The sequence below is a fragment of the Cryptomeria japonica genome, chromosome 5, assembly GCF_030272615.1.
Source record: "Cryptomeria japonica chromosome 5, Sugi_1.0, whole genome shotgun sequence".
In the NCBI taxonomy this organism is placed as follows: Eukaryota; Viridiplantae; Streptophyta; class Pinopsida; order Cupressales; family Cupressaceae; genus Cryptomeria; species Cryptomeria japonica.
In genome coordinates this window covers 528686983-528709431 of record NC_081409.1, presented here as the reverse complement: position 1 = coordinate 528709431, position 22449 = coordinate 528686983, and positions in this window count along the sequence as shown.

The window sequence follows — 22449 nt, the reverse complement described above, 5'->3', positions numbered from 1 at the left end:
TCTCAGTTTGTACCTCTAAACTTTCTTTAGCTAGTTTTTCAGATGGTTTATCTGTTGTTTCTACCAGTTTCTCAGTGGTATCCGCTCTGTCTGTGCTGGTTGTTCTGTGTTCTCAACCTCTACAGCTGGTGACTAAGTAGTCACATTTTTCTCTTTTTCTTCAGTGGTTTCTTTGTCAACCACAACATTAACTTCCTGAGTGTCTATATTTATTGTATACAAAATTTCTGATTTAGGGTTTGTATCTTCTACCAGAGTCTTCATACTCTCAGTGGCTAGTTGATTTTTAGTAGTGTCTACTGATGGAGTATCTGGAAGAGGTGGGGGCACATTGTCAGTTATTTTCAGGCTTGGTGGTCCACCTACCTTACCTTTCCCCTTATCTCAGTCCTTTTGATATACTTTGATAGGCTTAGGTCTAAGTAATTCTTCCTCTTTTTCTTTTTCCACAAAGAATATATCCCATCCATCTGTTGTTTCCTCAAATACTTCAGTCACTCCACCAACCATTAGTGCTACATGTCGGTGAGCAGTAGAAAATACTATCCGATTAGCCTCACTGATTAATTTGTCTATTTTGTCAGGTGAGTTAACTGAATGCACTGCCAATAGTTTTTCAATCTTAATCTTTTATCCAATTCAAAAATGGCTAATCTTCTAGCTTCTAATCTCCTATACAAGTCATTTGGAATTTCATCAACAATTTGCATCAAAAATTTCTTGTATATATCTAAGTGTAGAATTACACTGTTTTCTATGCTTTCCTTATCATCAGCTGATAGTGTGTTGTATATTTTATTGATGTTTTTCAGCTTACCATCCTCTATGATTTCACTAAGAAGTTTGTCTAGAGGAGCAATAGTCTGTTTCACCTTCTTCTTCTTCTTAGGAGTCATTTTCTTCGTTGGAGGCCTTACTGCCTGTTGTTTCTGTCTTGTCATTTTTGGTGTAGGAGAAGGTACCAGTGAGGGTTTTCTTTTCCTTTCAACCCTTTTAAATACAACAGGTATATCACTCTTAGAAGAAGTTCCAACTAGTGAAAGATGAGTTACCGGTTGAGGTGCTTCCAACTCACTTTCACTTATACCAGTTTGTCTCAAAACATCTTCCTTGATTGCCTTTGCCTACCGGGTTCCTTTTCTTACAGTTGCTTCAACTTTCTTAACCCTTTTTCTAGATTGAATAGTACTTTCTATTGTTTCAGCACTACCAAACACTTTCTCTTTTGGTTCCTTTGGAGCTTCAAGGAGGGCTTTTGCATAAGTTTCTATGATGTTGTCATCTATTTCATAGCCCATTTTAGTAACCCAAATAGTTCTAGGGATAACTTCCTCCATCCAAATTTCATCTTTCTTGATCACAAAATAGATTTCCTTTTGATACTTATCCACAATAGCTTGTGATAGTCTTACTCTAGTCTTCATTCGAGCTTTCAATGCTTGAAAATTCTCATTTATGTTTTTCTCCCCGTTCTCTCCCATATTGTTCAATAGATCTAACATTTGTTTTCCTACCAGGATGTCAAAGCTAAACTCTCTAGCACCAATACCGGGTACTTGTTTAGTTATATACAACATCAAACAAACAAGTAAGTTTCTGAATCTGAATGTTCCTTTCTTATCTCCTTTAATCTTTCCCAAATTGTCTATCAACTCATCTTTAAGCCATTCGCATATGTCTATCCTTGCATTATCATTTACCATATCATAGGCACTCTTGATACATAGGCTAGAAACTAAGTTTAACCTATTTGCATGTGTAGCCTTATAACCTAAGATCATACTAATAAATCTAACATTTATATCCTTCACATCGTTTATCGTTAGAGATCTCTTATCAAATGTTGCATCAGTAAGGTTTGTCACTGTGTCATTTGAGACCTTCTTTGTTTTGTCCAGTTTATTACCGGTGGAGGGTAACCCTATTACACCTTTTACTACTTCTTTTGTGATTTTATGAATTGAGTCTAACTAGAAAAATTCACCATGTACTCTGCTTAACACAATCCTTATGATATCCTTGGGAAAATCTGGGATACTAAGAATTTCAGTGAAACCTAGGGTTTCTACTATCTTATGTTCAGGTTTGACATTTCTGGATTCATCACAAATCATAGTTTTAAACATGTTCTTGATCTCATCATCACCTAATTCATCAATATGACAATGTACATACATCCTAGGGTCTTCAGCATATACTACTCCTTTAGGGATTTGAGAAAATGCACCCATGCTATCATCTTTCTTTGCAATTTCGGGAACCAGTTTGAAAATGGGTCTAGGGCACTTAATAACTTCAACAACAGTAGGGTTTGCAATAAATTCAGGAGTGGATGAAGATGCCATAGATATAAATACCTCAATCTGCCTTAAGGATGGATGATTTTATGGATTGCTTCACTTCTTCACTTAGAATGCCTTCGCTCAGGAATTTTCATGCTCTCGAGGATTTGAATGCTTAGTGAATGAAAAAGGAGCCAAAACACTTTCTTTATAATATTATTTTTGCCAATTACCACATTTAATGCTTGCTGATTAAGTCACAACTTAAGTCATCTGCCAGTATAGAAGCAATTTCAACTTCTCACCATTAACCGAGGGAATAATAGAAAGTTTTTCATTTTGTTGCTAAACCCCCAAAGGATTTTTCTTCAGTTAGATGAAGAGTTTCCTGCCGGTGGAGTGTTACTCTATTCTACCAGTGGAGGAGTATTCCCATCAACATTCAGATCTAACTTTTTGGTCCATTGTTTTGAGAATTCTTGCTTTACCTCTTCAACTTTTTCTTTACCTTTCAAACTAGGACCTTTGTTATTTTCCGGTGATGCCTTACTTCTACAAAATTTTGCAATATGTCCAATTTTGTTACAGGCATAACAAGTCACATTGTTCTTCTGAATAGCTTTCCCACATCCTATGCCGATACATGTTCTGCATTGATTAGATAAGTGTCCAAATCTTCCACAAATATAACTTCTTACATTCATTCTGCAATTCTCTGAATTATGACCAACTTTGTTGCATTTAGAACATTGACCGGTGGGTGTATTAGTATTCTGATAATTTCTAGATCTACATTGATTTTCTCTATGACCATACTTGTTACAGTTAAAGCATTTCCCATTGAATTTGTAAGCATTAGGTTGTCTTACCGGTTTGCTATGATCATGAGTGTTTGCAGTACTAGAGTTTTCACTAGTTTCAAAGCCAAGGCCATTTGTATCACCATTAGGTTTCTGATTCTTTAGCATGTCACCAAGTTCTTCTGAACTTTTCTTGAATTTCTCCTTGTGTTGATTTGTAGTAGTCAGTTCATTCTCCAAGATTCCTTTCTATCTTATGAGTTCAGTTCTGTCATTTTGTGTGTGCATAAGATCTATCTTCAACATATCATTTTCATGACTGAGTCTTGTGTTTTCATTTCTAGCATCATTTAGTCATCTAACCAAGTCTTCTTCATTCTTCTTTCTATCTTCAATTTCTTTACAAAATCTCATAGTCATATCTTGCATCTCATTCTTTGTTGTACCGATCTCTTGTCTTAGCTTGTTTACTAGATCATTAAGAGTTTCCTTTTCATTTTCCTCATTCTACATTTGTTCACAAATTTCTCTTCTCTCGTTCCTTGCAATAGTAAAATTTTCTTGAAGTGCTTGAATAATATCCTGACCAACCTTTAGATCATCTTCAATTTTGATATTCTTCACCTTTTTTGCATAGTCTGCAAGAGCTGTTTCTAATTGTTTTCTCAAATTTTCCATCTCTACCGGTGATAAGATCTTCCTCAAACTGTTAGGCTTTTGAAAATTGAAGACCAGGCTCTGATACCAATTGTTAGGATTCCCAAAGATACTGAGAGGGGGGGGGGGGTGAATCAGTATCTGACCGGTTTATAAACTTACTTGACTTAAAACATGAAAAGCATATTAAAATTGTGTACCAGTAAACCAAAAATAATGCAGTAAACAAGAATAACAACAACCACATGAGAAGCACACCATAACACAATATTTTAACAAGGAAACCTAGTGTGGGAAAAACCTCGGTGGGATTTGAGACCCACAATATTCGCTTACTGGCCAGTAAGAGAATATTTCTCTTACAATAGGGACCTGCACATGCAGGAAAGCCAAGTGCCTAGAGCTCACTGCTCAATTAAAAAAGAAGTCACACTGACTTACAAAAATGGATTATACTAATCCAATGCCTTGTACTACTTCAGATCAGCATCTGCTATTCCAGATTCAGTACCGGTTTAAGCTCTGCTACAACATAAATCCTTAACCAATATTTTGCATATTAGGTCTTCTTATCTCGCATCCTCTTTCACATATTTTCTAATTACAAAATGATATCATACATATATGATTCATATTTACAACTCGCCATGTCGGCTTACGATGATTTCACAATTAATTACAAAATACATTTCAAACAAAATTGAAGTCAGCCAAGGTGCCAGTATCCTTCCTTTCACTGCCGGTGTTCTGTGTGCCGGTGTAGAGTCTATCTGTCAGTGTCAGTTTCTTTGTCTTGCCGGTATCATATGATTCCAAGGTTTCCATCAATGACAAAACCTTCAATCACCTACAATTTCTCATTGGAGTGTGCATTTGCCAACAATTTTGATTGCTACTTTGGCAAAGTTAATAGGGGATTGTGGAGATTGTGGAAGAGCATTCAGATCGGAAGCCCTAGTTGCAATGAAATCTAATGATACCAACAAATCAGATGTAGTTGAGGAACAAAAGCTAGTGATTATCGAACCAGAGATTCAGATTGATGTTGAGTAGAACAAAGTGGAGGATACTTCTCAACTGGTAGATGAAGAAGATGAAGAACAAGTAGAAACTTCTTTACCAAAATTGGTTATACCTAGATATATGAAGTTGAATTACTCTACAGATCAGATAATTGGAGACAAGAATGATGAAGTACAGACAAGGAGAAAAATCAAAGAAACTGCATGTCTTATTTCCACAGTTGAACAAACGACAGTGAGAGAAGCTCTTAAGGATGATGATTGGTTAAAGGAAATGAATGAAGAGCTTGATCAAATTGAGAAAAAATTACACTTGGTCACTTGTTCCTAGACTTGATGATAAAAATGTGATTGGTACAAAGTGGGTATTTAGAAACAAGCTGAATGCAAAAGGAGAAGTTGTTAGAAACAAGGCAAGACTATTTTGCAAAGGGTATGCACAAGAAGAAGGTGAATATTATGGAGAGACCTTCGCACCAGTTGCTAGGCTTGAAGGAGTTAGAATGCTACTTGCATTTGCAGCTTTTAAAGGCTTCAAAGTTTATCAAATGGATGTAAAGTCAACATTTCTAAATGGTGATCTTTAAAAGAGGTGTATATTGAACAACCAGATGGGTTTGCATTGTCAGAAGATAAGGATATGGGATGCAAATTGCATAAAGCATTATATGGATTAAAGAAAACACCAAGGGCATGGTATGAAATACTTCATGCACATCTAATAAAGATAGGATTTCAGAGAACCAGTAAGGACAACGATATTTATTTGAAGACTAAAGGAGACAAGATGTTGATTGTAGAATTATTTGTTGATAATATCATATTTGGAGGAAATGATGATATGTGTATAATTTTTGCAGATGAGATGAAGGAAGAGTTTGAAATGTCTCTGATAGGTGAGATAAAAAATTTCATTGGTTTGCAGGTCCAACTGCTCAAAGGTGAAATTTTTATTAGTCAGTCTAAGTATGTGAAGGAAGTGTTAAAAACCTTTGGAATGGAAGATTGTAAACCGGTTGGAACACCTATGGTTACAGGTTGCAAATTGTCAAAGAAGATGATTCACCCTCCGTGGATGAGAAGGAATACAAATCTATGATTGGGAAACTTCATTATGTTGTTCATAGTAGACCTGATATTGCCCATGCAGTTGGTTTAGTAGAAATATTTCAAAAGAGCCCTAAGGAGACACATATGATAGAAGTGAAGAGAATATTCAGATATCTTAGAGGAATAATTGACTATGGATTATGGTATCCATACAGAGGAAATAATTCTTTGCAGGTATTCGCTGATGCAGATTGGGCCGGAAATATGGATGACTAGAAAATCATAATAGGTGGAGCATTCTTTCTAGGTGGTAGACTGGTATCTTGGACTAGTAAGAAACAAAGTTATATATCTCAGTCTACAACAAAAGTAGAGTATGTGGTTGCATCCATGAATTGTACGCAAGCTATATGGATGAGACATGTCTTGGAAGGATTCAAGGAGGATATGATAGAACCGGTAGTCATACATTGTGATAACACTAGTGCTATAAACATTTCAAAGAACATGGTATTGCATGCTAGGACTAAACATATTGAATTGAAGTATCACTTTCTAAGAGAAAGAGTGCAGGAAAAGAAAATGATATTGGAGCATGTGTCAAGTAAGGAGCAGTTGGCAGATATATTCACTAAGCCATTACCTAAGGCAAAATTTGAATATCTCAGAGGCAAGCTAGGGGTTATAACCCTACATGAGATCAACTAGGATGCTAGTGATGCATCAATCCAGTGGAATTCTTGAATATCTTTCACTATGGATTGATGAGAAGTGGGCTACTCCTTAGGGGGAGAAGCAAAGATGAAGCAGTAGAAATGAAGATAGAAGATACCTTTGCACCTTTGTGATTGTTATCAAAGGGGGAGAAGAACAATGATAGGGAGAAGTAATGCAAAGGATGAGAAGATCAAGTGAAGCACAAATCAACATGATTACAAGTGCAATTGCCATTGCACCAAAAGATGAACCTGTTAATCCTCGATACAACCACTAGACTTATAGAATCTAAAGGAGGTGGTTAAGCCTTGTCACAAACCCAAGTGTTGTACTCCACAACACAAGGAGACCAAGGTTGCACACCTTGCAACGATCCCACCAACGCAAGCGAGGGGTTTGAACCTATGACCAAGCTCTGATACCACTTGTTACAAGTGCAGTTGTCATTGCACCAAAAGATCGACCTGCTAAAGCCTGATACAACCACTAGACTTATAGAATCTATAGGAGGTGGTTAAGCCATGTCACAAACCTGAGTGCTATGCTGCACAACACAAGGAGACCAAGGGCGCACACCTTGAAATAGGTACAACATAGAATATTGACTTCCTAGTATTTGTCATCAGTTGATTGTTTTGGTGTTGCATTCTTTATATTTCCATCAATGCCAAAGGGGGAAATTGTCGGCATGTTGGCATAACTGATAGAGATGATGATGTACCGATAAAGGATGATGATGATATACTAATGGAATGTTGGTGATGATATAATTATGATATGATGCTTTATGATTAGTTATTTGTGTTGTCATTGATGGAAACCATGTTTGTTTATGTTTAGTATATCATCTAAGTTATCTAAGTTATCTAAACCTAATCGGTAATAGAATTATTGCTAAGTTGATAGTGAAGTGGTAAGCATGAACATGGAAGGAGATGGTTGCGGTAGAGATCCATGTTGAGTTAGGTGTTGTGGTTTGGAATGTATTCTTATGACATTATAATGAGTCTATGACTGGAACTGCATCATGTTTGGAGAGCTGAAAGTCATGTTTGTAATTGACTGTTGTATATTCAGCGTAGAGTTTGAGAACTGGTGACAAGATCTTTAATCGATGATGTTTTATGGTTTGGAGGTGGATCTTTTCATGATCTTTTCATGATCTTGGGAAATAGAAAAGTGCTTAGTAGAATGTGATAAGGGTATGACAACTTATTAGATCGATGTGTGGTGAGGTGTTATGATCATTCAACGGTTGTAATTATCTTGAAATATATTGTAATTATTTGTAATGATTTGTAATGATATGAAATGATCTATGATGTAAATTCATTATTAGTTAAGGTTATGTAACCAACCTAGTTGAAAACTATATTTAGGTCGAGTTTGAGAAGAGATTTTGTGTCAGTGAATAGAGAAGGAGAGTGTGCTAAACTAGATTGAGATGTTTGCATGTGTGAAGCTGATTGGAGCTGAAATAGATCTGTATTAGCAAGCAAAGAGTGTTATGATTAGCTCATTTACCTGTTGTTCCCTAATAGCTACAATAGTATTAAAATCCCTTAACCAGGTAGGTCCTAACATGGCTGATATTGTAATCCTTTCATTGGGTGGCTCATTAACCTAAGTTTAAATCCTTTAGAAAGGTTACTCCTAACAGGGCTAAGGTTAAAATCCATTCACCAGGTGACTCCTAATAGGGTCTGCTCTTAACCGGGCATTATTGTAAAGCTCTAGGCTAGGCCTTTAATAGGGCACATTCTGAAAGATTACAAATTTTGTGGGTACCAATTCTCACTGTGGTTTTTCCTATTGGGGTTTCCACATGAAAAATATCAGTGTTCATATGGTGGTTGATTTGTTTATGTGTGGATTTGATATTATTACATTTCTTACATGTTGATGAACACATGAATGAGTAGTTTGGTAAATCTACTTTAAGTTGTTGGCATTATGTGAACTGGTATATGGACATAATGACATTGTATGTTGTCATTGATGTCAATATGTTGAAGAGGTATGAACCAACATATGTGAGAACCGGTATAACACTATGAACTGTCATTTGTGCCAAAGTGAAGCGGTGTTCTTGTTCAAGGTGAACCGACATATGGTTATGGGAACCGACACATGGAAGTGTTGTATGACTACCGGTTGGTAGTCTTAACTTCAGGGTTTCCGGTTGAAGTGCTTCAAGCCTATATGGCTCAACCAGTGACATTGAGTGATGAGTTAGCATTGTAATGAAGAACAGATCATGTTGCCACGTCAGCCTTGTGCGTGTGAAGGATCTTGCATAAAGGAGATTGTTCCTATCTACCTCGGGAATGTGCGAAGTCTGTAAATGGTGATAACGTGTGATGGGTTATTAGCTGCCATGAAATCGGTGGAAAATGAACGATGGAGAATGTCTTGAGATTGGATCAAGACTGTTGCATTCAATATAGTATGATCAATGGTCAGGATTGAACTGTTTGAATTCCTTAACCTAATGGGTCTAGGGTTTAGGGTTTATGCTACCGACCTGTCTGTTGTCCTATAAGGTCGATGTTGTGATTCTTTCAGAGGTTGTTGGAAAAATTTGTGTGTGTGTATCTAAGAGAAGAGATACATGATTCTTTCCAGACCAGAGGAGAGAAGTTATATCTACAGAGTGTAAGTGTAGAAGGTGAAGAAGAGCTTAAGCGGATCTGCATTGGCATTGAGTGCTATTATCAGGTCATTGATATACCTGTTGATCTTTAACCACTTCAACAGTTGTGAAATCCCTTAATAGGGTAGCCTTAACCGGCTTGTTGAAAATCCTCTAACAGGGTAACTCAAAGCTACTGAGTCATTGATATCCTTTAGCTATTGAGTTCTTGAAATCCTCTAACAAGGTACCCTTAACCAGGTATTGTAGCCATCCCTTAACCGGGTGATCCCTAACAGGATCGGTTCCTAACAAAACCTATTGTAGTTGTCTTTAACCGGACAAGGCTCCTAATAGAGTAGACTTCCAAAGAGTTCAAAAACAAGCTTGTGGGTATTCATCCCCACCGTGGTTTTTCCCAGTTGTGTTTCCACGTGAAAAATATCTATGTCATGTGTGATGCTTTCTTCATGTGATGTTATGATTGTTTTCTGATTAAGTGGTGATGCATGTTGATCTTGTTGTAATATATACATCTTTGATGGTAGATTTCCTGTTCATGCATTAGGGTGAAATGGGAATGAAGAGTTAGATTATATGAGAAGATAAGTGTCAACCGGTCTTTGCTTGTCTCAGTTACACTGGGTTTTTCCAGTTGAACTCTGTTGAAGGACCGGTGTTGTTGTTTGTCTGTCAGTGCATAAGTGTTAGTTGACAAACTGGTTTAAGGTCATGTTTTTGCCTGTACTGATTCACCCCCCCTCTTAGTACCAGTTTGGTACTATTCCTTCATCATTAAGTTATCAATTGGTATTAGAGCATCCTCCAGGTCCTCTATGTTATAAGCTTAACCACTTGAGGTAAATATCCCAATCAAATGATGAAGAGGGAAGGTCCAAAGGTTAACAGGAAAAATGTCGGTATATGGAAAGATAGGATGAAGATATTCATCAGAAGCATGGGTGCTCAACACTGGAGCTATGTTGAGAATGTCTATGTTGCCCCTACTGGTACTCTCACCGATGACCAAAAGAGAGAGATACAAGAAAATGGGCAAGTCATGGAAGCCCTTATTAGTAGTCTATCTGACATTGAGTTTATTGATGTTCAGGACAAGGTAAATCCCAAAGAGGTATGGGATGCCCATGAAAATATCTATGGTGGTGATGAACATGTAAAACAGGCTAAGGAAGAAAGCCTAAGAGGGAAGTTTGAAGATATGCAGATGGTTGAAGGTGAGACCATTTAGCAGTATGGAATAAGAATCAAAACAGTTGTTGGAGATATCAAGAGTGCAGGTGGTAAAATAGAAGATTCCACTATGGTAAGCAAAGTCCTGAGATCTTTATTGCTGGTCTATGCAATAAGGGTTGCTGCTATTCAGGAGCTGAGATCAATAGACAAGACTAAGCTATCCTTGGACTCCATCATAGCCAAGTTGATAGCCTATGAGCTAAATAGTTTTGATGGCAGTGTTCAAAAGACTTAATCAGCTTTTAAAGCCTCTTCTATACCATCCAGAAAAGGAAAAGAAGCTAGCACTAGTGGTGAACCTAGACAGAGCAGAGAAATGGATGATGAGGAGATTCTAATGGCATTTGAAGCTCTCCTTGCCAGGAAGTTTCCTAAAGGAACCGGTAAATACAAAGGTAAGCTACCTTTGAAATGCTTTTCTTGTAATCGGATAGGACATATTGCTATAAACTATCCTAATGGCGATAATAAGGACAAACCAAAAAGGTTCAGGAAATTCAAAGGAGGAAACCGAAGAAACTGTTTTGTGGCAGTTGATGAAGGTGTCACAAATGAAGAATCAGAGGATGAAGAAAATGAAGATATTGTGTTTGTTGCTGTCAAAGAAGATGTGTTAGACAAGAAGGCTCTTGTCTCCCGGTTTGATAATTCCAAAGAGTGGATCATTGATAGTGGCTGTTCTCACCATATGACTGGTGACCAGAGCAAGTTTCTATCCTTGGAGGAGTATGATGGTGGTGTGGTTCGCTTTGGGAATGATGCACCAAGCATGGTCAAAGGAAAAGGGTCCATCTCTTTGAATGGAAAGAGTAGTGCTGACAATGTGTATTGGGTTGATGGTCTTAGACACAACCTTCTGACTATTGCCTAGCTAAATGACAATGGCCTCACTTTGGAATTCAAGAATGGAGTTTGCAGAATCAAAGGAAAAGATGGTGAGTTGGTGGCCACCGACATGTAGACCAAAGTTAACCTATTTCATCTGAATGCAAATATAAGTACATGTCTTATGGCTAAATATGATGATAGCTGGATATGGCATATGAGTCTCTACCATGTAAACTTTGATAACATTGTAGAGGCCAGTAAGATCAAGGTAGTTAGAGGGTTATTGGTGCTAAGAAAACCGGATAATACCTTGTGCAAAGAATGTCAATTGGGGAAAATGTCTTCCTCAACCTTTAAAGGTAAATCTTTCACTGCTGACAACTTGCTTGATCTTGTGCATACTGATTTGTGTGGTCCTATGAAAACTAGAAGTGTGCAGGGTGATAGGTACTTGATGATTATCACTGATGACTGCTCAAGAATGATGTGGGTCACATTCTTGAAAGACAAGTCTGAAGCCTTTGTGAAGTTCAAAGCTTTCAGAGCATTAGCAGAGAAGGAAAGTGGTAAAAGGATCAAGTGCCTCAGAACTGATCAAGGAGGGGAATTCACTTCCGGTGAATTCAACAAGTATTGTGAAGAATTTGGCATCAAGAGGCAACTGTCTGCCCCTGGACTCCATAGCATAATGGTCTAGTAGAGAGGAATAATCGGACTGTGGTTGAAGAAGCTAGAACCATGTTGATTCAAGGAAAGGTAGCTCACAACTTTTGGAGAGAAGCAGTAAGCACTGCAGTCTACACAATGAACCGGGTACTCATCAAGAAAGGTAAGGATAAAACTCCTTATGAGTATTGGACCGGTAAGACACCTATGGTTAGCTACTTTAGAATGTTTGGTAGCAAATGTTACATCAAGAGAAGTGAACACCAGAGAAAACTTGATGCGAAATGTGATGAGGGAATATTCCAAGGATATTCCACCAAGAGTAAAGCTCTCAAGTTTTTCAACAATAGGACTCAGAGAATTATGGAAAGGATCAATGTGAGAGTTGATGAAACCTCTGAGAAACCAGAGGAAACTGACAGTGAGAAAGCTATAAATGAGTTGGTTGCAACCTTCTGGGAACCGGTTGTCAGTCAACCAAGTACCAGTAACAGTGTTCTTGAACTGGTTGTCAGTCAGCCAAGTACCAGTCAAGACTATTCCTTAGTATGTCAAGCTAAATCATGATCCTAAGCAGATCATAAGAGATAAGGATGCAGGAATCCTTACAAGAAGAAAAATCAGAGAAAACTCATGTATGATCTTTGAATTTGAGCCTAAATCATTCAAAGAGGCTCATAAAGATGAAGACTGGATCAAGGAAATGGAAGAGGAACTTAACCGGATAGAGAAAAATGGTACATGGTCCTTGGTACCCAGACCGGAGCACAAAAATGTCATTGGTACCAAATGGGTCTTCACAAATAAGCTGAATGAGGATGACACAGTGATTAGAAACAAAGCCATACTAGTGTGCAAAGGATATGCCCAAGAAGAAGGAGAAGACTATGGAGAAACCCTTGCTCCTGTAACCAGATTGGAAGGAGTTCGTATGGTTCTTGCATATGCAGCTTTTAAAGGCTTCAAAGTATATCAAATGGATGTAAAATCTGCATTCCTAAATGGTGTACTTGAAGAAGAGGTGTATATTGAGCAACCAGATAAGTTTTCCCTATCTGAAGATAGTGATATGGCGTGTAGGCTACATAAAGCCTTATATGGTCTAAAGTAGGTACCTAGAGCATGGTATGAACATCTACATTCCCATCTTGTGAAGATTGGATTTGAGAGAACAAGTGAAGATAGCAATATCTACTTGAAATCAGAAGGAGATCAGATCCTAATCTATGAAGTTTTTGTTGATGACATTATCTTTGGTGGAGATGACAAGATGAGTCATGAGTTTGCTAATGAGATGAAGGAAGAATTTGAGATGTCACTCATAGGGGAGATTAAGTTCTTCATTGGACTACAGATCCAGCAGATGAAAGATGGAATCTTTATCACTCAGTCCAAATATGTCAAAGAGGTGCTGAAGACCTTTGGCATGGAAGATAGCAAACCGGTTGGTACACCGATGGTGACTGGTTGCAAATTATCAAAAGAAGATGATTCCGCATTGGTTGATGAGAAGGAATACCGATCGATGATTGGTAAGTTTCATTATGTAGTGCATAGCAGACCAGATATTGCACATGCAGTTGCCATTACTACAAGGTTCCAGAAAAGTCCAAGAGAATCCCACTTGGTTGCAGTCAAGCAGATTCTTAGGTATCTGAAGGGAACAGTTGACTATGGATTGTGGTACCCATACAACAATGATTTCAACCTAAAATTATTCACAGATGCTGATTGGGCAGGTAATGTGGATGATCAGAAAAGCACAACTGGTGGTGCATTCTTTCTCGGTGGTAGACTGGTCTCATGGATGAGTAAGAAGTAGAGCTGTATCTCTCAGTCTACAGCGGAAGCGGAGTATGTTGCAACTTTCATGAACTAGACTCAGATGATCTGGATGAAGCATGTATTAGATGGCTTGAAAATCCCTGTATCTAAATTGGTAAGTATATTCTGTGATAACACAAGTGCTATCAATATTTCAAAGAATCCGTTTTTACATTCTAGAACCAAGCACTTTGAGCTTAAGTATCATTTCTTGAGGGAAAAGGTTCAGAACAAAGAGATTGCACTGGAGCATGTGTCCAGTAAGGAGTAGTTAGCAGACATATTCACCAAGCCTCTCCCAAAGACTACATTTACACACTTAAGAGGTGAATTAGGGGTACTGCCCCTTAAGGAGGTGAACTAAAGGTATATGCTCCACATCAATCATGTATTGCATAGTCAAATCTTTCTTCAGGATTGATGTGTTGAAGGATGCTACTCCTCAGGGGGAGCAACATAATGGAATAGGGAAGCTTGTGCCTCCACTTTGGCATTGTTGTCAAAGGGGGAGAAGATGTAAAGCAGAGAAGATATCTGCAAAAAATGGGGGAGAAGATGTGAAGCAGAGAGATATCTTTGTATATTTCCATCAATGGCAAAGGGGGAGATTGTTGGCATTATGTGAACCGGTATATGGACATAATGACATTGTATGTTGTCATTGATGTCAATATGTTGAAGAGGTATGAACCGACATATGTGAGAACCGGTATAACACTGTGAACCAACATTTGTGCCAAAGTGAAGTTGTGTGCTTGTTCAAGGTGAACTGGCATATGGTTATGGGAACCGGTACATGGAAGCGTTGTATGACTACCAGTTGGTAGTCTCAACTTTAGGGTTTCTAGTTGAAGTGCATCAAGCCTGTATGGCTCAACTGGTGACATTGAGTGATGAGTTAGCATTGTAATGAAGAACAGATCATGTTGCCATGTCAGCCTTGTGCCCGTGAAAGATCTTGCATAAAGGAGATTGTTCCTATCTACCTCAAGAATGTGCGAAGTCTGTAAACGGTGATAACGTGTGATGGCTTATCAGCCGCCATGAAATCAGTGGAAAATGAACGATGGAGAATGTCTTGAGATTGGATCAAGATTGTTGCATTCAATACAGCATGATTAATGGTCATGATTGAACCATTTGAATTCCTTAACCTAACAGGTCTAGGGTTTAGGGTTTATGCTACCGACCTGTCTATTGTCCTATAAGGTCGATGTTGTGATTCTTTCAGAGGTTGTTGGAAAAAGTTGTGTGTGTGTATCTAAGAGAAGAGATACGTGATTCTTGCCAGACTAGAGGAGAGAAGTTATATCTACAGAGTGTAAGTGTAGAAGGTGAAGAGGAGCTTAAGAGGATCTGCATTGGCATTGAGTGCTATTATCAAGTCATTGATATACCTGTTGATCTTTTGCCAGACTAGAGGAGAGAAGTTATATCTGCAGAGTGTAAGTGTAGAAGGTGAAGAGGAGCTTAAGCGGATCTGCATTGGCATTGAGTGCTATTATCAGGTCATTGATATACCTGTTGATCTTTAACTGCTTCAATAGTTGTGAAATCCCCTAATAGGGTAGCCTTAACCGACTTGTTGAAAATCCTCTAACAGGGTAACTTGAAGCTACTGAGTCATTGATATCCTTTAGCTATTGACTTCTTGAAATCCTCTAACAAGGTACCCTTAACCAAGTGATCCCTAATAGGATCGGTTCCTAATAGAACCTATTGTATATGTCTTTAACCAAACAAGGCTTCTAATAGAGCGAACTTCCAAAGAGTTCAAAAACAAGCTTGTGGGTATTCATCCCCAACGTGGTTTTTCCCAATTGGGTTTCCACGTGAAAAATATGTGTGTCATGTGTGATGCTTTCTTCATGTGATGTTATGATTATTTTCTGATTAAGTGGTGATGCATGTTGATCTTGCTGTAATATATACATCTTTGATGGTAGATTGTCTGTTCATGCATTAGGGTGAAATGGGAATGAAGAGTTAGATTATATGAGAAGATAAGTGTCAACCAGTCTTTGCTTGTCTCAGTTACACTGGGTTTTGCCGATTGAACTCTATTGAAGGACCGGTGCTATTGTTTGTCTGTCAGTGCATAAGTGTTAGTTGACAAACCGGTTTGAGGTTGTGTTTTTGCCTATACTAATTCACCCCCCCCTCTCAGTACCAGTTTGGTACTATTCATTCATCATTAAGTTATGATAAGTGATTGAGTAGTTACCGGTACTGGTTATGAACTATTTTTGAGAAGTATTTTCAGATTGATAAAAGATATTAGTTTATTGTTATTGTTGATTCGTCCCCCCCCTCTTAGTAATAACCGGATCCTCATAATAACAATTGCCACACTTTTTCATAAGTGATTTTTCAAGCTCATAAAATTGAATTTTACTTATCACACACATAACTTGGGATTTTAAGCTTGATTTACCTTGGGAATATCAAGTTACTATGAGATTTTTGGAAACCCTAATGGTCTCAAATGCATCATTTTTAGGAGATTGTTCAAATAAATATTAACGAGATGGTTGATCAAATTACACTTTCATAAGACTGATGTTTTTTCCTATCATAATGTTACCATTGTACAAATGACAGAAGCTTCTCCAAGTGAGAAGTTGATGAAGTTTAAAAATCAAGACCCCATTCTGGTCTTCCTGCCCTCTTTAGTCACATCAAATATAAATCAGATAAGGGATACAAAAATAGGTCATGTTGACCTATTTGAGTTTCTAAAGATAATTGAGAAACCTGCTTCCTGTAGAAAAATAGAATTTATTATCAAGAGTGGAATCCATCTAGTGGTAGCTTTCCCCATGTCTGCTAAAGATATTGAGTTCATCATGGTGGTTGCAAACCACTTTGATCTAGCTAGTAATAGTGTAAAAGATGAAACCAAAAAGAAGTTGATTAGGCTGGACAAGGACTTCTTCGTCAATATTTTCAAGTGTCCCAATATTGAAAAATATTCAGATGTTACTATTCAATTAGCTCTAGCCTACTTTGATAAAAATTCTAACAATTGTAGGTGGAACATGAATGATAACTAGTTGAAGACCCCAAGGCCTACCATCACCAGATGGCCAGAGACTCTTCCAAGAAGTGACTTCATTGAATAAATTAACAATTTAATAACTCTCTAAAGTAGGGTGAAAGTTATTCCCATTTCTAACACTTACTATAAATGGATATATCAATATATCCATGTGATCAGACAGAATAAGGAGAAGATATTATAGGGGAAACAAATCAATGATGTCATTTGTGATTAGCTCTCTAAGGTGCTCACCACTCTCAAGTTTTACATGACCTCCTACTTGGTGTATGCTATAGCCTCAATGAAGAATTTTCCAGATCTATCCATAAAGGTGATAGAAGGAAAGTTGTTGTGCACGAGTACTATTCCTAGTTGATACTGAAGACTAGTCACAATCATTTCCAGAGAGTAAATGATGCTTTATTTGGATACTACATGTGTATGTTGAATAATAATTTGTACAATAGAAGGGTATCTGATCATGCTTGGGAGGTGGTGAATCAATATGGATGCATGTTCCTACAATTTCCAACCTTTACATATATCAGGGTTGGGTGTTTCAATGGTGAGCCTTTCATGCTCCCTAGATATCACTTTGACAAATTTGTGTTGATGGAGCTAGCTCATCAAATGGTGGTGGTTCATGAGGCCCAATCTGGCTCTCATAAAATAGGTTTTAAATTCACTCTTACCATTGGTAGATATTATATCAATTCAATCTTCAAGGTTAGAGAAATGGAAGAGGAGATGAGAAGAGTGACTATTAATTTCCTCAAGGCTAGAAAGGAATTTTATTATAGAGGGATGAGAAATAAGATAAAGAAGGCATATGTCCATGTGCATCATATCGAAGATGTTGTGACTGATTGCAGGTTTGAGAATGACATTATAAACCTTGACTATTACTGATTGACAGTTGATCAAATCAGGGAGTTCAACCTTGCCGACATCCCCGATGATCTAGAAGAGGATGGTAATGTCTTGAATCTTACCTATGTTGAATAAAAGGTCTCTTCTACTCCTCTACGTTTGATCCTATGGTCACAAAAAGAATCAAATTCAACTAGAGATCGGTTTAAAAGTACTGTTATGAATATAAATGTATGACTTTCAAGTAAAGGTATTCCATTAAAACCCTTCTCCTTTGGTTATTATGATGACACTGTTGGACCAATGGGAAGAAGATAATAAATTAGAACAAAAAATAAGTAGGATTCTGATGTACTAGATGAACAATTGGAAGATGAGCATCTTGATGCAGAACCAATTGATGTTGAACAACTAGAAGAGGATTAGCAAGGTGATCAAGAACAAGGTGAATTTGATGAAGAATAATTACCACAAGTAGATGATTCCTTAATCAAAGTACCTCTTTCTTCATCTATAATGCAAGCTCCTATTTCTACTTCCGAGTCAGAACCTCCAATGATCGCTTGTATTTATTCCACCAATGTTATTCATGTATCTTCTACTAGTGCTAGTGAATTTTCCCTAGACACTCCTCATGACAACATTGAGAATGTTTTCTCTAATTTTTCCATATTATCTAAGGTTTTTTCCACTATGCTTGATAATTTTGAAAAGTTTATGACTGAGTCTGCTCCTAGGTCAAATGAATCATCCCTTGAAAATCCTACCAATGTTGTCATAATGACATATCTTATTGTAACAACCTCTGTTTAGGATTCTATCAATCCCTCTCAAGATGTGGTAGTAGGTGAGGATGATTATTTGACTTTTCCACAATGGTTATCTTCCATTGCACCAAAGAGAAAAAAGAAAGGAGTTTCGCCTGAAGATTTTGATTTTAGTTAACTTGTTCTCATCAAACCTAAGACTACCAAGAAGGTTAAGGCTTTGTCAAGGGTAAGGTTGAAAAAGCAAGGAACAATATTGTTGAGGTTTCTGTTCCTCCCCTAGACATGGATATTGATAAGATTTGGGAGTCAGATGATGTGATCCATAGGATTGAACTAGGGAAGCAAACTCATGATTCTGTTACACAGGATGCCGAGCCAACTTTGGAGGCCCTAGTATCTAGATATAATGAAGATAAAGAAAAAAAGGATCAACTCAAGGCACAAATTGAGTAGATCATCTCAATTATTATCAAAGTAACTAAGTCATAAGAAGATATTAAACTGGTAGCCTCATCTTTGGATGAACTAGTTGTGAAAAGAGCTAAGAAGGTAGCATCATGAAGTAGAGTTGTAGGAGAATGGATGGATACAATGCTGAGTCAAGGTACACGACTCATAAGCTAAACTTGCACCATTGTTAGTAATGTTGAAACTGTAAGAATAGAGGTGGATAGCACCATAGGAGTCTTCTCCCAGGAACTTGAAACACAAGAGAAATATTTTGAAGCTTGGTTGAAATTTGAAGATTATGATCTGGATGATCTCATTCAAAATGGTGTTATCCCTTCATGGAAAATGTATATTGAGAAGTAAGAGGCATTGGATCATCAGATGAATATCCTACAATGATTGGTCAAGGATATGAGGAAAATCCAAAGAGAATGTGCTGATAAGAAGAAGGAGATTGTTGCTAAAATCTCTGAAATTCCATGTGCTTTCTTAGATGAGAATGAAAAGGTCCTTGATGTGGATGAAATTATTATGGAATTCAACTTTCTTGTAACTGCCGAGGTTTATTAAGGAGGACTTATCTTTATTATCAATTGATAAATTACTTGATCTATAGTTCATCTTGGATTTTTTGGATTCACTTCCGAAGAAACATAGGAAGTGTTGCATTGATTTGGAGGATTCCATCACCAGGGTCAAGGTCATCACCAGTAATACCCAAGGACCCAATGGAGTTCAAATGAATATTTCCTTGTAGAAGTTTGAATATTTCCCGAAGCAAGATTCAACTTGAGGAAAATGACACTTAGTTATTTTTCATGTTTTTCTCAATGGCATTTTGATATGTCAATCGACACCTTTGGCGTCATTTTGTATATACTCATGTGCATGTGATGAGTGCACAATTCCTCAGTCAAATTGAACTCTTTCTTTGACTTAGTCTTAGATTAGTTGTAGTTTCTTATTTTCATGTTGCAACCCTCTTCCATATATATGAGTATTATTATTGTAATAAGGATCCTTTTTCCATCATTGTTTATGCAACAAAACTCTGCCAAAGTGAAGAACAAATTGAGATTTGGTGTTCATTTTGTAAAATTTACAATTTAATAAAAAAGGAGATAAGCTTGGAATTCAAACTTTGTTTTGAGAACAAACTTATGTATGGTATGAATGGTCTTATGTCATTGGTATCATATTTTATTGGATGATTAAAATTGAGTATAGTTCTTGGTGTTAGATATTGAAAAGTTTTTTGAGTATTTACAAATAATCTTTGAGTTACTTTGAAAATTCAAGAATTAGAAATTGGTTGAGAGAAGGTTGTTTTAAGTCTTTGAGCTTTTGCAAGTTATCTCAGGAATTTGTATTGGAAAAATAAAAAGTATAGTCTTTGTGTTGTATGGATTATTTGGTTAGAGTAGAAGTTCTTTTAATATATTTGTAAGTTTGAGCTGATAATATATTTGGGTTACAATGGTTGATAGGAGTTTTGTATTAAAAAGAATGATTGAGCTCTTAGTGTGTATAATTCCCATCCCTAGGTCATTTTTCAAAGAAAAAGGGAAGTAATGGAAGACTTTGTTATTTCAAGGACACTCTACTTCATAGTTAGATTAATTTTAATATTAATACAAGCGTATAGTTGTTAATTAAGGAAATTTGTTATTGAAAGAGAATTAGATATAAATGGTTCTGAAAAAAGAGAATTAAGTTGTTGTTTCATCCTAGAATAGTGTCATGTTAATAGGTAGATAGAATAGAAAGTAATTGTAGTAGAAAGGGAGAGCCTTCCCTTACAGTTAGGAGAGATCATATCTTGCCTTCTGAAAGATATTATCTCAAGTTCTATTGTGAAATACACATTTTATGAACCTTCATTTGTTTACAAAATTTTCACCCAATAGTATCTTTCATTGGGATGGTGCATCTCAACTTGCAAGTCTTCTAGGTGGCAGTGTGCTTCCTTGGTATTGGTTTCCTAAAAAAAATTGTAATAATTTCATATATATTGTGAGTTAACTCTCACCATGGTTTTTCCATGTTTAGGGTTTTCCAAGTAAATTTTGTGTTCTCTTGTGCATTGTGTTTTATGGTTCCATGTTTCCTTTCTAATGATAAATTTAAATATATGTTGATCATGTTTTGGAGATTAAAAGTTTAAGTAAAGTGTTTTTAGGTCCAGAATGATTTAGCGCCTCCTCTCAATCATAAGGCATGTTCAATAATTGGTATAAGAGTCGAGTTCCTTCAAAAGAAGATTAGTGCTTGAGGTAGATACGAGATGGCACAAGAAGGATCCTACAAGATTCTCAAGTTTGATGGGACAAACTACTCTTTTTAGAAGATGAGGATGGAATCATATTTGAACTCTATGGAGTATGGTATTTGGGACTCTGTTGTGGATGGTTATACTAAACCCAATCATCCTATCTCTACTTCTGATGAGATCAAGGCATATGTGAATAATGAAAAGGTGAGGAATGCAATTATAAGTGGATAGTCTGATACTAAACTTTTGAAGGTGATGGAATGCAAATTTGTCAAGGCAATGTGGGAGAAGCTTAGTATCATTTATGAAGGAGATAAAAAGATAAATAAATTCAAGTTGTAGAATCTAAAGAATAGATTTAAGAACTTGAGGATTTGTCAAGATGAAGGTATCAATAGCCACATGCACTAGGTAGCTAATGTTGTCACTAGAATCAAAGCCGTTGGTGGAGAGTTGAAAGAAGATAAAGTGAAAAAGGTAATCTAAACTCTTTACTAAATATTTTATTCCTAAGGTATCAACCATTGAAGAAAGTGAAGATTTGGATAGTTACAATATGGATCAATAGTATGGAGCTCTATATTCCTTTGAGATGAGGAATGCTGTGCAAGATAATTCAAAGAAGGAAGGAATAATTCAAAGTGAGAAAGAAGGAAGATGATGTTGACCTAGATGAAAACCCTAACGATGCATAAGAAAACTTTGTAAGAAGGCTAAAGAAGGGCACTAACAAATACATAGATAAGTTACCTTTGAAATGTTTCAATTATGGAAGGATCAATCATTTTGCGGCTATATGTCCTTATAGAGAAGAAAGCAATAGAAGAAGAAATGATAAAGGAAAGAAGATAGATAATAGAGAGGATAAACCTAAAAGAAGTTTTTACTCCAAAGAAAGTGGTCATTCATCTGAAGATGAGGGCTGTAATGACTCTAGTGATGAGAATCTATTTATGGCTATGAAAGTTTATGATGATGAGGAAACCAATATTTGACAACTTGATGAGAACAAGGAAAGATTTCTGATAGTGAGGTTTTCTTTGCATGCTAAAGAAGAATCAAATATTTGGGTGATTGATAGTGGTTTCTCTAATCACATGACTAGTGATAGAAGGATGCTTATCAACCTTGAAGAAAAGAATAGTGGATCTATTAAGTTTGGTATTGTGGAATCCACTCATCAATGGAAAAGGAATAATATCCATTGTTGGGAAGATAAGGACAGAGGATGTTTAGTATGTAAAGGGTTTGAGGCACAATATTCTCAATGTTAGTTAGATGTGTAATAAAGGATATAGACTTACATTTGATGATA